Below are 16,434 nucleotides of genomic sequence, written 5' to 3'. Positions count from 1 at the left end.
AGTCCCTGCTTTCAGTTCATTTAGTTTTTCATTAAATTAAGTTTCTCATTACATGTCTTTACTATTCTGGTCATTATTTCTTACTGTATTTTGTTTTGAAATAGCTTCCTAAATCATGTACAATTAGTGCATTAATAGTTGGTGTGCAGTATTAGTCATGTAGGAACAATCTCTACTTCCACAAGGATGTATGCTCTTCTTTTGAAACACATGGCTGTGCAGTTTTTCACTGTCCCATTTATAATAAAGAGAAAAACAGTATTGTGATGTGATGATAAATGGCAGCCCCGCATCAATGTTAGGGAGACATTAGGTAGTGGTAGGAATTAAGACAAACTTAAGAACACTTGCCCAATGGCAATGACTTTCATGAATTAGAAGTAGGTTTATCTGAAAACCCAAAATAACATACCTACAATAGAATATAGATTAAGTTTCTTTTGATAAAATCCAGGAAAGTAGTCCTCAGTTGGTATGCTGGTTCCAAGATCATCAGGAACCTAGGCTCTTTCTATCAGATGAGTCTTGCACCCTCTCTCAACAGCTTCCTCCTTGTGGTACAAGGTAATTGCTCTAATCATGATATCCACATTCTAACCCAACAGGAAAAAGAGGAAGGAAAAAGGCACGCTCCCTCCCCTTGGGAACACTTCCCAGAGGTTTCACATACCATTTTCACTGACATCCTATTGGCCAGAACTCCTGGTCACACCTAACTGAAAAGGAAGCTATCTTTATTCCAGGTGGCCATGTCCTCAGCCAAAAAATGGGAGTTCCATTACTGTTCCCAAAAAAGAAAACAGAGACTGGGAGTAATCAACAGTCTATGGTATTTGACTACTCAACTCCAGCTAACTTACACCATGTGGGAATGTGGGCCTGTTGTGGCTAGAAATGCTCATTATCCAAAAAGAAATGAAAAATTCATATTTTTATATGAAACTGTGAAATTTTCAGATGTTGACAATTCAAAAAATTTTCATAGCCTAAACAACTCACAAATCCAATAAATCCTAGGGGTGGAAAGACCCTTATTCACTTAGGAAACAGTTTTACCAGCTCAAATTCATCTATTGAATCATTCATTCACGAGTTGAGCTCCAACTAAGTGACAATGAATAAAACAGACCAAATCCTTACCTATGCTCAAACATTCCCCTCGAGAGTGGATGTTTAGTAGCATGAATTTAAAGTTGTGACTGCAGAAATGGGCATAGTGTAAGAAAGCAAGCTTGAAAAACTGAGCATATATGACCTTATTATACTGAAGTGGAGGAAAAAGACAATGTAAATGTGTAAAATAAGGTATATTATTAAACTACAAAGGAGGGAAAAGAAGCAGAGAAAAGGAATGGGAAGTGGGAGGAGGGAACAGCATTAAAATTTTAGATGTGGTATCCAGGAAAATCTTCATTGAGAAAGGTGAATTTTGAGTAATGACCTCAAGGAAGTGAGGGACCTAACCATACAGATATCTGAGGAAAGAACATTCCAGACAAAGGGAGTATCAAGTATAAAGGCCCTGAGATAAGAGCACAATGGCATGTCAGAGGATCAGCAAGAAAGCTGGATGGAGAAGGATAATTAGGGGGATAGTGGTAACAGATTACCTCAGGTCAAGAAGGGCCTTGTAGGTACCTATAGGGCTGACAGGAAGCCATTGAAAGGTTTTGAGCAAAGGAGAGACATAATCTGACTTTGGTGTTAACAGGGGAACTCTGGTGTCAGATTGGGGATTGGCTGAAGGAAAGTGCTATGGTCTGATTGTTTGTGTCTCCCCTAAATCCATATGTTGAAACCTAATCACCAATGTATTAGGCGGTAGGGACTTTAGGAGGTGATTAGGTCATGAGAACAGAGCACTGCCTTTTCCCCTTCCACCATGTGAAGACACAGCAACAAGGCACCACCATGAACCAAAACAGCAAACTAGTCCTGACCAGGCCAAATCTGCTGGTGTCTTGATCTTGGACATCTGAGCCTCCAGAACTGTAAGAAATCAATTTCTGTTGTTTAGAAGTCGCCCAGTTTAGTGTATGTTGTTATAGCAGCCCAAAGAGACTAAGGGAACAATAAGCAAAATCCAAGAAATCAGTTAAGAGGCTATTGAAATATTCCAAGCAAGAGATGATGGTGGCAGTACTAACATGATAGCAGTGGAAGCGGTGGGAAGTGGTTTTAGATATATTTTGACGAGTTGGCAGAGAGGAAGAGAAGAGTCAAAGATGACTCCAAGGATTTTGGCCTGAGCAACCAAAAGAATAGAGTTGCCATTGAATAAGGTAGAGAAGACTACAAGAAGGGGAAATACCAGTGGCTCTGGTTTGGACATTTAAGTTTGAGATACAAATTATTAATCAAATGGTGAGGCCCAGTGGGCACTCAGATATACAAATCTGGAGTTCAAGAAAAAGACACAGCTGGAAAACACATTTGGGAATCATGACCATAGAGATGGCATTTAAGACTTTCTTACTCAGATCACCTGAAGTATGAGTGCAGATAGATGAGAGAAGACAGCTAAGAACTGAACCTTGGAGCACTGCAAAATTTAGAGGTGGAAGATGAGGGAAAAATTGGTGAAGAGCCTAAAAAAAATTTCCAGAAAAAGGAGAAGAGCCAGGCAAGTGTGGTATCCCTGATGTCAAGTGAAGGCAGCATTTCGAGAAAACTGTAATCAACTGTGTCAAATGATGACGATAGGTCAGCTAAGATAAGGACTAAGAAGTGACCACTGGCTCAGGCTCGCAACAACTACATCACCCCTTAGTCCTGGAAGAGGAGCAAATTTCTCCAGAAAGTTTTCCCCTGCCAGAACCAGTTTGAATTAGGAGTTTCTCTTTAGTGTTCCTTTGGCATACTTTGCTTATCTATATAATAGCACTTAATTATTTTTAAAACATGTATTATTGTTTGCCAAGGACTACTCTAGATGGGCAATTTAAAAAAAAAAAAAGGTCAAAAATTCTTTCTCATGAAGCTTTCATTTTAATTGGGGTGTGGAGAGGGGCAGACAATAGACAATATTTCAGAGGAAATGTGTATAGTATGTTAGGTGATAAGTGCTATGTAGAAAAATAATGTAGAAGAGAGGGATAGGGAACGTGAGTTTTAGTTTTAAATAGCATGCTCAGAAAATGCCTCTCTGAGCAAACACTGGGAGGATTTAAGAGAGCAAGCCATGTGGGTATCTGGGAGAAAAGCATCCTAGGCAGAGGGAACAAGCATAGAAGCCCTGAGGCTAAAGCATGCCTGCCAGGTCCAAGAGATAGCAAGGAAATCTGTGTAGGTGTATCAGACTGAGCAGAAAGGGAGAGTATAGGAGATTCGGATAAAAGGTAATAGGGAGAGGTGGCAGATCACAAAGGCTCTTGTAGGTCATTGAAAAGACTTTGGCTATTCTTTCGAACAAATGGAAAGCTTGGAGGATTTAGCAGAATGTCCTGAGGTCAGTCTGGTCATTGTTTTGATAATAAACTCTAAGAGCAAAGGGCAACAACAGAAGTAGGGAGCTAGTTAAGAGGCTATTGTAATAAGGTAAAGTTAGGAAAACTAGTCCATTAAGGAAGAACACCAAGAGGTGGTCCACCCTGACCTAACAAAATATCAAGGAGAGGCCAAAGGAAGAGCTAACCATTTCCTGCTTTCTGCAGGGTGAGACTGTAAATCCTTCTCTGGGTACTATCTTCTCAGAGTATTTTATCACTTGAGGCAGGCTAACTGTTGTAACAGATTAACTACAAAATTTCAGAGGCTTAATGCAATATAAATTTGTTTATAATTCCTAGAAGATCCTTCCCCTCCACAGGGTAATTCGAGAATGCAGAATCATTCAGGGTGATGCAGGAGAAAGAGCACATAGGATTTCACTTGGTAAGTGTGAATGAGCGAGTCCTGGAAGGGACAAGCAACACTTTGCTCAAATTCATTGGCCAGAATTCACTTTCGTGGCCACTGCTAAACTGTAAGGAAGACTGGGAGATATAATTCAGCTGCGTGCCCAGGAGAACGAGGAAACAGATCTAGTGAATAACTAGCCATTATCTACTTTAACTGTGAGTGGGCATGCTTTTCATTTCTACTCAGCAGGCAGAGGTTGCAATGAGCTAAGATCATACCACTGCACTCCAGCCTGGGTGTCAGAGCAAGATCCTATCTAAAACAACAACAACAACAACGAAAAGTTGTGGTGGCTCATACCTGTAGTCTCAGCTAGTCGCCTGAGGATCACCTGAGCCCAGGAGTTTGAAGTTGCAGTGAGCTATGACTACTCCACTGCCCTCTAGACTGGGCGACAGAGCGAGACCCTGTCTCTTAAAAATAAAATAAAATTAAATTAAATTAAATCTCACCATTTCTTTGCCCATCACTGTTTTCCCTTACAATAACTCTTTTCTTAAGCGTTCTGAACAAGTCTAATTTTTCCTCATCCTAATCTAGAAAAAACAGCTGAAACAAATGAGCTGTAAATAAATGACTCACAAACTTTGCTTTGGGGGTATGTCACAGCTCCTTCATCCTCATTTCCTAGAATGCTTTATCTGCAGAATTGCTTAAAAATAGATAGGGAACTCATTTTAAATGCATTAAATGGATATATAAAACCAAGAACAACAGAGATAAAAGATACCATTTTTTAAATCACATCAATTTGCAGGGTCAGCTCTTGATGATCGATACCAAAGAAAAAGAAACATGAGTAATATAAAGCAATTTACAATTTCTTTTCTTCACTTAGGAAGTCAGTCATGACCAGGCCCAGTGGCTTATGCCTGTAATCCCAGCATTTTGGGAGGCCGAGGTGGGCGGATCACAGGGTCAGGAGTTTGAGACCAGCCTAACCAACATGGTAAAACCTTGTCTCTACTAAAAATACAAAAAAATTAGCCGGGCATGGTAGTGCACACCTGTAATCACGGCTACTCAGGAGCCTGACGCAGGAGAATTGCTTGAACTCGGGAGGTGGAGGCTGCAGTGAGCTGAGACCGTGTCATTGCACTCCAGCCTGGGCAACAAGAGCGAAACTCCGTCTCAAAATAAAAAAAGGAAATCAGTCACTAACATATATACGCTCATCTCTACTCAGTCTGATTTTTAAAGCTGGCCTCCACTGTCATTTATGCCAAAAGATCTGTAAACACTGATTAACTGACTACAGTAAACACTGATTAACTGACTAGAGATTATACCATATGATAAATCATTGTGAAAATATATCTTAAACTGTAAAATAAAAACATTCTAATAACAGTTTAAAATGTACATTTCAATCAAAGACTATGTTCCTTGGACAAGTAAAAATAATTTGACTAATTTGATATTCTTGTATGCAACCAAGGTTCACACATATTGTCTAATAAATATAATCCCCTAGGTCGGACTTGGTGGCTCATGCCTATAATCCCAGCACTTTGGGAGGCCAAGGCAGATGGATCATCTGAGGTCAGGAGTTCAAGACCAGCATGGCCAACATGGTGAAACCCGTCCCTACTAAAAATACAAAAATTAGGTGGGCGCCTGTAATCCCAGCTACTCGGAGGCTGAGGTGGGATAATTGCTTGAACCTGGGAGATGGAGGTTGCAATGAGCTAAGATTGCACCACTCCACTACAGCCTGGGTGACAGAACAAGACTCCATCTTTAAAAATATACATATATATATATGTGTTTGTGTGTGTGTGCACGCGTGCATGTGTGTATATATATTTTATATATATTATATATTTTATATATTATATATATAAAAACTCTATATGAGTATATATATATATAAAAACTCTATATGAGTATATATATATATAAAAACTCTATATGATACATAGGGTAGTATATATTTTTTATATATATATATATATAAAAAAAATCCCCAGTGCCTCATTTTGCTTACCACAATTTTATTAGGGTAGCATTGCTATGGTCTGAATGTTTCTGTCCTCCTAAATTCGTATGTTCAAACCTAATCACCAATGTGATGATATCAGGAGGGACGGCCTTTCAGAGATGATTAGATCATGAGGATAGGAGCCCTCACACCATGGTATTAGTGCCTTTATAAAAGAGGCCCCAGATTGCCCCTTTCATAGAAAGAGACATCAAGGCTGGGTTCAGTGGCTCATTCCTATAATGCCAGCACTTTGGGAGTCTAGGGTAGGAGGATGGTTTGAGATCAGGAGTTCGAGGCCAGCCTGGGCAAAATGGCAAAACCCCATCTCTAAAAAAAATACAAAAATTAGCTGGGTGCGGTGGTGCATGCCTGTGGTCCCAGATACTTGGGAAGCTCAGGTGGGAGGATTGCTTAAGCCCAGAAAGTTGAGGCTGCAGTAAGCTGTGATTGTGCCACTGTACTCCAGCCTGGGTGACAGAGTGAGACCCTGACAAGAAAGAAGAAAGAAAGGGAGGAGGGGAGAGAAGAAAGGAGGAAGGGAAGGAGGGAGAAAAAGAAAAGAAAGAAAGATCCATTGATAAATCAAGAAGGACTGCACCAAACACTGAATGTGCTAGCTGCTTGATCTTGGGCTTCCTAGCCTCCAGAACTATGAGAAATACATTTCTGCTCTTTATAAGCTACTCAGTGTGGTAACAACTTGATCAGACTAAGACAAGAAGTCTTGGAAATATTCAAAACCTATAAAAAATTTACGAGCTGGGCATGATGGCACATGCCTCTAGTCCCAGATACTCAGGAGGCTGAGGCAGGAGGATTGAGCCCAGGAATTTGAGGTTGTGGTGCACTATGATTGCATCTGTGAATAGCTGCTACACTCTAGCCTGGGCAACATAGTGAGACTCCATCTCTAAAAAGAAATTTTTTAACAGAGTATCATACAATATGTAAAATCTAATATATAAATCCTAATGTTTTTATAAAATCTTATAAAATGTGATAGCCTATTAATAAAAGTATTCTTTGTTTTTTTCTTACCCCAAATTGATAAGCCTTTCAATCACTACACTAAAACTGTAATGATTATCCAAGAAAGTAATCATCCAGGATTGATAATAAAATATACAGGTTATCTCTCCAAAAGCAGGTATATCTAGGGAATAAAAATAAAATGTACAATGTGAAAAGACACAGATGAAACTCATTAAAATTCTTTTCATTGGTTATTTCATTGCCATCCAAAGTATGACTGGTCTTCTATTGGAGGGGCCTCAAAATTTGTGTTTTTTAGCATTTATCCTTAGTGATTATTAAAATCAGGCTAATTTGGGAAACACCAACCTAGCATAAACGATACTCCTCCAGGAAGACAGAGCCTCCATTTGATGAATTGTTATGTAAACCTATAAGATACATTAGACATCAGTTAACTATTATTACATAAAACTTAGAGTAACATATAGCACAAAAAATTATGAGTAACATGCAGTGCCAATAACATATAGTGTCTAGTACAAAGTCCCAAAACTCATGAGAGTTAAATGGAGTTTTAAAGTATGAATATTTTTTATGTTTTCTTGTTTGTTTCCATTAAATCACTAAAATATAGTTTTTCCTGATGGTATATTATTTACCCATGCAATAAAATATAAATTATGATAGTAGTCTTATCTATTTAAAGAGCAGTTTATTTATTTATTTATTTATTTATTTATTTATTTATTTATTTATTTATTTTGAGAAAAAGTCTGGCTCTGTCGCCCAAGATGGAGTGCAGTGGCGCGATCTCGGCTCACTGCAACCTCCGCCTCCTGGGTGCACACCATTCTCCTGCCTCAGTCTCCTGAGTAGCTGGGACTACAGGCGCCCGCCACCACGCCCGGCTAATTTTTTGTATTTTTAGTAGAGACAGGGTTTCACTGTGTCAGCCAGGGTGGTCTCGATATCCTGACCTTGTGATCCGCCCGCCTCGGCCTCCCAAAGTGCTGGGATTACAGGCTTGAGCCACCGCGCCCAGCCAAGAGCAGTTTATTATTATGAAATATAGGACATGAGAATTTTAACTAGATACTATGTTAGATTTGGCTTTCACAAAACTGTGATATCAAGATAAACTGCATAAACATTCAGATAATACAGTTGGCACAGAAAGCATTTTTATGATATTTGAAGTCAGATCAAAGTTAATTTCATGATCATAATAAGTGGCAATTCTTCACAGTCAAAAATCATGAGTATTTTCAAATGATTGGGGTTTACAGGAAAATAATTATATTGATTGTTATAATAACTTAAGAGATGGTCTCATTCCGTATCTCACATTGCCTTGGAGATATTAATTTTACATATATCTTAGATATGTGAGCAGAATTACCAGAAAGAAAATTATTTTTCTGGAACTCACAGTTTGCATTTCAATGCCAAAAAAAAAATTAAAAGGATGAAGCCTTTAAGTCTGGCAGGCTACAGATACCTTGTGGTAAAGAAACAAGATGTGGGAATGGTTGATAGTTACTCAATGAACCTATCATATTGCAATTATGTTCTTCCTCTGATGATATCAGAGTTAGCATTATGAAATCTATATAAAATAAACATAAGAAAATATTGTAAAGCATTTAAATATGAAACTCACAATAGTACATTCCACAACTTTTCTAAATTTATTTTTGCCATCTACATATTTATTTAGCACCCACTGTTTGTAGGCTAATATCCTAGGCACCACAGATATAAAGAGAGAGTAGATAAAATATCTTCCCTTTAGGGTTTATAGTGCTGCTGGGGAGGCAATGATAAATATCAGAAAAGATAGGTCACACGTAAGGTGTCTCAGCAACTCTAACAGAATCATTTAGAGTGTGTGTTAAAATGCACATTTCTTGGCCCACTCTCCAGACTTACTAAATCAGCATGTGAAAATAATTTTCAGGAACTTGCATAACATCCCAAGGATTGTGACTCTCAGCAAAGTTTGAGAATCACTGGTAAAAGTTAAATCCATATGATACATAGAGTAAGAAGTTGACAGGGTTCAATTTTCTCTTAAAGAATAAAATACAGTGATAAAAATAAAATTGTAATTATTCACAAGGGTTTTCATTGCCTCAAGAGAATACCAAAGGCGCTCTACAAATTACTAATAGTTTAGTAAAGACAAAGGATTTACAACCATTAAACAAAAATTAAAATTCTTATATTTACATTCAGAAAATGTAATTTAAAAATACATATACCAGGCCAGGCACAGTGGCTCATACCTGTAATCCCAGCACTTTGGGAGGCTGAAGAAGGAGGTTCTCTTGAGACCAGGAATTTGAGACCAGTCTGGGCAACATAGCAAGATCCTGTCTCTACAAAAAATTAAAAAATTAGCCCCCCATGGTGGTGCATGCCTGTAGTGCTAGCTACTCTGATGCCGAGGCTGGAAGATCGCTTGAGCCCAGAAGTTCAAGGCTGCAGTGAGCTATAATTGTGTCACTGCACTGTAGCCTGGGGCAACAGAGTGAGACCCTGTCTAAAAAAATATATATATATTGATAGTAATGGCAATAATTATAAGGTTCCTAAGAATAAGCATAATAAAATATGTGAAAGACCAATGGAGATAAAATGAAAGCTTCATTAAAAAAGAAGATTTACAGAAATGGAGATATATGTTCATGGAAGGGTCACCTCAATATCATAAAGATGACAGGTTAACCCTAAATAACTTTAAGACAATTAAAATAAAAATCCGGCCATAGCTTTTCATTGAAAACAAGAAAGAAAGCTTCTTTTCACATTTACATAAAATAGTAAAAGAAAAAGAAAATATAAGGCAGGACACATAGACCGTGGAATGGAATCAAGAGCCTAAACACAGAACCCCATGTGTGTGGGATTTTAGCAAATGGAGGAGGAAGGGATAATCTCTTCTCTATTCTCACTCTTGGTACTCTTAGTCATTCTCATGCCTTTCAGTGTCATCTGGAAACTGACTGCACCCAGATTTATATTGCTAGCCCAGACCTCTCTTTCTTGACCTCCAGACTAGTGTAATCAACTACCTACTTGACATTCATTCCCATTTATATAGGTAACAGGCATCTCAAATTAAAGCAATGCCAAACAACTCCTGACCTGCCCTTCTCCCTACTTTTTTTCACAGTCTTTTTTTTTTTTTTCTTTCAGTAAATGGCTTTTTTTTTTTTTTTTTTTTCTTCCAGCTACCCAAGGCAAACACCCTGGAGTCATCCTTGACTTCCTTTTTCTCTCGCTCATAGCCCATATCAAATTCTCAGGAAATCCTGTTGATATTACCTTAGGAATGTATTTCTTAAAATCTTATCTTTCACTACTACCAACTTGACCGAAGCCACCTTTATCTCTCATCTGGATTTCCCAAGAGCTTCCTGATCATCATCTTACTTCTGTCCTTCCTCTCCACTTCCATACTCCATGCCCTATTCTCAAAAAAGTTGCCAAAATACTCTTGAAAATGTCAAAGTATGTCACTTCTCTACTTAAACTGCTTCCTTAACTCTTTGACCTCATTTCTCACTGTCCTTATGTCCTCACTCACTGAAATTCATCTGACCTCTCCCCTTTGCTGGTCTGTGAATGGAATATCCCACGCCATGCCCCCAGGGCTTTTAGCCTTGCCATTCCCATTAAGTGGAATGTTACTGGATAGGCATACAGGTGCGTCACCTTACCTGTTCAAAATCTTGGCTGAAATGCCTGCTTCCACTGGGGCCTTTCCTAACCACTTTAACAGTTAACACAACTCCCTACCTCCAAAAGTCTCTATCCTCTTCCCTTCTTTATTTTTCTTTTCTTTGCTTGTTTTGTTGTTGCTGTTGCTTGTTTTTTGAGACGGAGTCTGGCTCTGTCGCCCAGGCTGGAGTGCAGTGGCGCGATCTCGGCTTACTGCAAGCTCCGTCTCCCCGGTTCACACCATTCTCCTGCCTCAGCCTCCGCCACCACGCCTGGCTAATTTTTTTTTTTTTTTTTTTTTTTTTAAGTAAAGACGGGATTTCACCGTGTTAGCCAGGATGGTCTCGATCTCCTGACCTTGTGATCCACCCGCCTCGGCCTCCTAAAGTGCTGGGATTACAGGCGTAAGCCACTGCGCCTGGCCCCTTCTTTATTTTTCTTCATAGCACTTATCAAACCCTGAACACTACATTTTTTTCATTTTTTTTTCATTTTTTTTTTTTTTTTTGAGACAGAGTCTAGCTCTGTCGCCCAGGCTGGAGGAGTGCAGTGGCTTGATCTCTGCTCACTGCAACCTCCACCTCCCAGGTTCAAGCGACTCTCCTGCCTCAGCCTCCCAAGTAGTTGGGACTACAGGCATGCACCACCACACTCAGCTAATTTTTGTATTTTTAGTAGAGACGGCGTTTCACTGTATTGAACAGTCTGGTCTCGAACTCCTGACCTCATGATTCACCCGCCTCGGCCTCCCAAAGTGCTGGGATTACAAGCGTGAGTCACCGCGCCTGGCCGAACACTACATTTTGACCTTCTTTATTCATTTATTATCTGTCATCTCCAACTAGAATGAACGTCTAGTCCCTAAGAACGGGAAATTTGTTACCTATTGAAACTTCAGGGCCTGGAACATAGCAGCACTCCAGTATTTGTTAAATAAATGAATCCATTTGAGCTTCTGCATATTTGAAATTTCATAAGTATATATAAATGGTAAGTAGTGATAGACTCAAAGGCAAGTATCATTAGGCAATTGTCTCCCATTCCCAAAAGACTTTCTAAATCTACTAAATGATCTCTTTTTAATATGAAAGCAAAGTTATCTAAAAGGAAGGAGAAAACTTCAGTTTCTTCGACTTGGAGATTCTTTGCAATTTAAGATTTTTTTTTCTTTCTTTTCAATGGACACTTAAGTTTTACATAAAACATTAAAACTTCTTGTTCAATGTAGTGGGATTAAGCTGTCGAAGGCAATCCCTAAACGTGAGGAAAATATGTTTCTGATCCCCCCAATTTTTTTTTCTCCCTGCCCATCTTTTTTGGTTGTCCTGATGCTCCCCGCCCCTTGTTGTGTTTCTTGATTCCATGCTGAGAACTCACAACACAAACTCAAAGCCCACATTTGTGAGGTGCTTGGGTCAGGACTGCAACTAAAAATGGTTATTTTTTTTTAGGTTTCTGGACCGCTCAGTACCAGCCTTTGGTTTTGCCTCAGAAGCAGGGAACTTCTCTAGGCCCCTATTTTGCCTTCCAGCTATTGATGCCACGACTCCAAATCATACCAGCGATTAGGAGGATCATTACCAGACACAAGGCCAGGTACGTTTAAAAAATAAATAAACCAAGAGCAGGTGCACACGCTGAACACTCATCCCCAATCCCACTTTCCAATACCACAGTAGATAACGAGAAATGAATTTGCTAGACTTTGTTCCTGCAGCAGTTGCTGTTACCAGAAACAAAGTTAGATTATATACAATCTACTCTTCATTGCTCTAAAAGTCCTCTCCTCATGGCCCCCAGGCTGCCGCAATTCTCTAGTTTCTTATTCGTTATAAGGAAGGGACCCAAGTCGGCCTTCCCCTCTCAGGGCCTTCTCCTCTTGGTCTGGCCTCCATTTTATGTGTGAATTAACCCTCCCATTACCCTTTCAGGAGCAGAGAGTCCCCTTTTTCTCCGCCTCCAGCCTCAGCCTCAGCTTGGTTTTCCTCATTTCGGATTTTTCTACAACTCATTCCCAAAGAGTCACGCGTGACGACAATTTCCACTCTGCTATGTCAGCCTGGAGATGTCCCCCAAGTGATGGCATCTGCTCTCGGAAAGAAAGGTCATCGGTACCACGACCAGCCCCGCTAGCCCAGAGGGGCCGGTGAGCCCCAGTACAGTCACGGCGCGCGGCGGAGGAGGCGACGCCAGGGCGGCCCCCGCCCCTCCCGGCCGCTCCCCCTAGCGCCGCGCCGGCTCCTCCCTCCGGCCCTCGGCGGGCACCTGGCGGCGGCGGGCAGGGGGCGGCGCTGCGCGCGTCACGCGTCTGGGTGGGATAGCGGGCAGGTGACACCCGGCGGCCTCCTCCCCTTTCCAGCCCAGTCGGCGGCCGGGACAGCAGGGGCCGCTGTGAGGAGCTCCGCGCTCGCACTGCCAGCCGCCTCCCTCTCTACCGCGCGCGCCGGGCGCTTCGGCTCCGCTCCCTGTGCGGTGAGTGCGGGGCTCCAGGCCGGCGGGCAGGGGCCAAACTTTCCCGGGGCGCGGAGGAGAAGAGACGGGGGAGGGAGGCAGAGCCGAGGGAAACGGCGTCGGGAGCAGCCGGATGGAGGAACCTGGGCGCGGCGAGCGAGAAGTGGGGCCCGGGTGCGGGGGCCCCGGGAGCCGGGCCAGGCCCTCCCTGGGCTCGGGAGGCGTTTGGGAAGTTCTGTCCCCGCCGCCTGCGCGTGGGGAGGGCCGAGGCCCTTTTCCGCCAGAGCGCGGGGCCGCGGCGCTCACCTGCGCCTTCTCCAGGAGCCCACTCCTGGCAGCATCCTGAAGGGAAGGTCGGGCCCGGTGGGCGCGCTGCGGAGCGGAGCCTGGACTGGGGTCCCGCGCGGCGCCGGCTCTGCGGAGCGGGAGGGACAGAGGTGCTCGTCGGCGGGACTGGGAGGGAGAAGGACTTGCTCGACCTTGGACGCGGAGGTCATTGTCCCAGCTCCGGGGTCTGGTCTCGCTAGCCAGCCCTCCAAATTCCGGAGCCCCTTTCTTTCTGTTTCCTTCCTTCCCCTTTGGGAGCTTTTTTTGCTCCCGCGGCCGGATGAACTTGGGGCGCTGTCCCTTCGGCTCCCCGAGCCGCATCCTGTCCCTGTGGCTGCTGCTGGCCGGGAGGAGGCTGATGAATACAGAGCCGTGGAACAGGTCCTGCCGGAGATGGAAACAGGAAAGCCTGTTGTTTTGTCGTCCCAGGTATCGTTGGTTCGTTGGGAAATGGGCTTTCTCCCTTCAAGTCAGCGCTGTTTCAAACTTCACCCGGTGCGGAGGAGAGCGCTCTTTGGAGCTCCCTGGGGAACTCCGGATGGGAAGGAGCGGGTCTTTACACCTGTCCCACTCCCTGTGTAGTTAGTCCCGCGCCGACTGAAGAACAGTTTTAGCGACCCGAGTTCCTCGCCAGTGGTCTTTTCCCTCTTGCTACGATCTCCCCTTGGAAAGCATGTTCACTTTAACCCTGTGTTCTCGGATTACCCTTTATTTCGCTCCTCGCTTTTATTGCTGACGTGCTCCCAAAGGGTCATCGATACCTGGTGGCTGCGTCTGCGTTCTTACCGCGCACCAGCTTATTCAATTCCCTTTCTTTGTAGTTTCCCTTCGTACTACTGTTCAGAAATTGGTCTCCCCAAGGTCACTGAGAACCAAATAAAATCCACCCCTCACCCCGTGGCAGTCATTTATCAGTGCTTAGGTGCCAGGCACTGATATCAGTTCTTGTATTAAAGCTTTTAATCTTCACAACCATCCTGGGAAGTAGATATTAATATTATTCTCATTTTAATGATGAGGTAACTGAGGCACGGAGAGGTTAAGTAACTTACCCAAGGCCACACCCATCTCAGCAGTAGGAGATTCCAGCTCTGGAGTTCTGTCTCCAGCACTGGAGCTGTTAACCACTGTCCTACACTGCCTCACCTAGAGTTCCTTTGCTCGTCCTTATTTTCTGAAGTCCTGTGCTGTTTCAGGCATCGTTGACCAGGCTGTCAATCTCAGGTCCCTCCTTTCCTTCTTATGTGTCTTTATACTAGTTTAGGATCCCCACACGCTCCCCCTGGCTTTTCTTTTTTTTAAGAAAAATAGATTTATGGGACTTTGTTACTTAATCTGTCACCTGTATTTATCTGGCTTAAGATTCTGTGCTTTCCATGTCTTCTTCAGTTTTAGTGTAACATCTCTCAGTGCACATTATAATATTCTACTTGGACTTGACTGGCTTTTCCCCAAAACAGCTCTAGATGCTCATTTGCATTAAGGGTCCTGCCATTATCCTGGTCTCCACGGTGTCTCATGCCATTCCTCTCCCATTCGTTAAATATGTTCTATCCAATTTTTACATGGTCTCTTCTAGCCTTTATCAGCCTCACCCATCCCATCCTCTCTTCACCACTCTCTTCCCCACTTTGAACACATCATATGCCCTTTTCTACTACTTGTTATCATCTTTTATGTTTGCTTTCCACAAAAAGATTGCAAACAGCTTAGGACATTAAATCTTCAGGCCTTACAGCTAGTAGTTGCTTGATACATATAGAATATGATACAGTATAAATTTTGGTAGCACGGATCAGGCAGGTTTGATGATGGTGGAAATTTTTAAGCCAGGTTTTACAGGATGTTAAGGAGTTTGCATTGGTAAACGCGGAGGAGCTGGTAGACATTGTAGATGAAGGAGAGAAAGGCCTGTGTTCACTCTGTTGTCACAAACAGGTACCCTGCTGTTCTGATGAAACATTACATTTAGAGGTATAATGAAGCAGGGCAAATCAGCGGAGAACCATTTATCCTTATCTTGACAAAACAAAATATGAAAACGCAGAAAGTTAAGAAAAAAACCCTTTTTATTGGAAAACAGCACATACATAAAAGTGCATAAAACATAAATGGACAGATTAACACAGTAGATGTATTCAGCAGTAGAATGACTGTGTTATTCTGGCCATAGATAGGCTACAGTCAGGCCAAATAGGAATCTTTTCACAAAACCTGTGTAAGGTGAAGTGAGCCTGGACTGCTCCCAAGAGGCATTGCCAAGAAAGAATTGGCTGTGCATGGAGAGGCTTGAGGAGAGGAGAAAATGAGACTGGAAATTGGTACCAAAAGGGTAAAATCAGGGAGCCAAGAAGAGAGTTCTGACCCACTGAGCATAATTCTACCACAATGAATATTTAACCAGGGTGCTTTTGTCTCTCTCTTTTTTTCTATGCGTATTTTCCTACATCATACTCCATATAGAATTTTAGTATTCTCCGGCTGGGCACGGTGGTTCACACCTGTAATCCCAGCACTTTGGAAGGATGTGCCAGGTGGATCACCTGAGGTCAGGAGTTTGAGACCAGCCTGGCCAAAATGGTGAAACCCCATCTCTACTAAAAATACAAAAGTTAGCTGGGTGTGGTGGCACATGCCTGTAATCCCAGCTACTTGGGAGACTGAGGCAGGAGAATTGCTTGAACAGAGGTTGCAGTGAGCTGAGATCATGCCACTGCACTCCAGCCTGGGCAACAAAGGAGACTGTCTTAAAAAAAAAAAAAAAAAAGGAAAGGATTTTTTTTCTTAGTATTCTGTGTTTTCCATATAATACCTAGTAAGCATTTTTCATCTTATGTAATTTTCAGAACTCATATTGTTTGTATTCTAGTAATTATAATGTGATTTACTTAACTAAAACTCTATTGTTGGACAAGTATATTAGCAACAAATTGTAAACAACCTAAGTTATAGTAATACGTATCTTTGCAACTGTATCATTTTACAAATTGGGACTCGTTTCCTAATGATACTGTTCCAGAAGTAGAATTACTTTGTCAGCAAGTATGGTTATTTTTATGGTTCTCAGTACGCAT

The 16,434-nt window shown here is 42.1% G+C and overlaps 1 protein-coding gene across 8 annotated transcripts in view; it reads left to right on the top strand.

Annotated features, from left to right (window-relative positions):
• The first annotated feature begins 12,944 nt into the window (after positions 1–12,944).
• ELOVL7 (ELOVL fatty acid elongase 7) overlaps positions 12,945–16,434 on the top strand; it is a 97,249-nt gene continuing 93,759 nt past the window's right edge. For 7 of the 8 annotated variants that reach the window (XM_045393739.2, XM_065546295.1, XM_065546293.1 and 4 more), the window contains exon 1: positions 12,945–13,054. The gene's annotated coding sequence lies outside the window, so the exon portion shown is untranslated. Of the gene's footprint in view, positions 13,055–13,648; positions 13,790–16,434 lie in introns of those variants that run through there. The other variant, XM_073993477.1, reaches the window with a different exon arrangement.

This window comes from Macaca fascicularis, chromosome 6, assembly GCF_037993035.2.
Source record: "Macaca fascicularis isolate 582-1 chromosome 6, T2T-MFA8v1.1".
Classification (NCBI taxonomy): Eukaryota; Metazoa; Chordata; class Mammalia; order Primates; family Cercopithecidae; genus Macaca; species Macaca fascicularis.
This window is presented reverse-complemented; position numbering and strand designations above follow the sequence as displayed.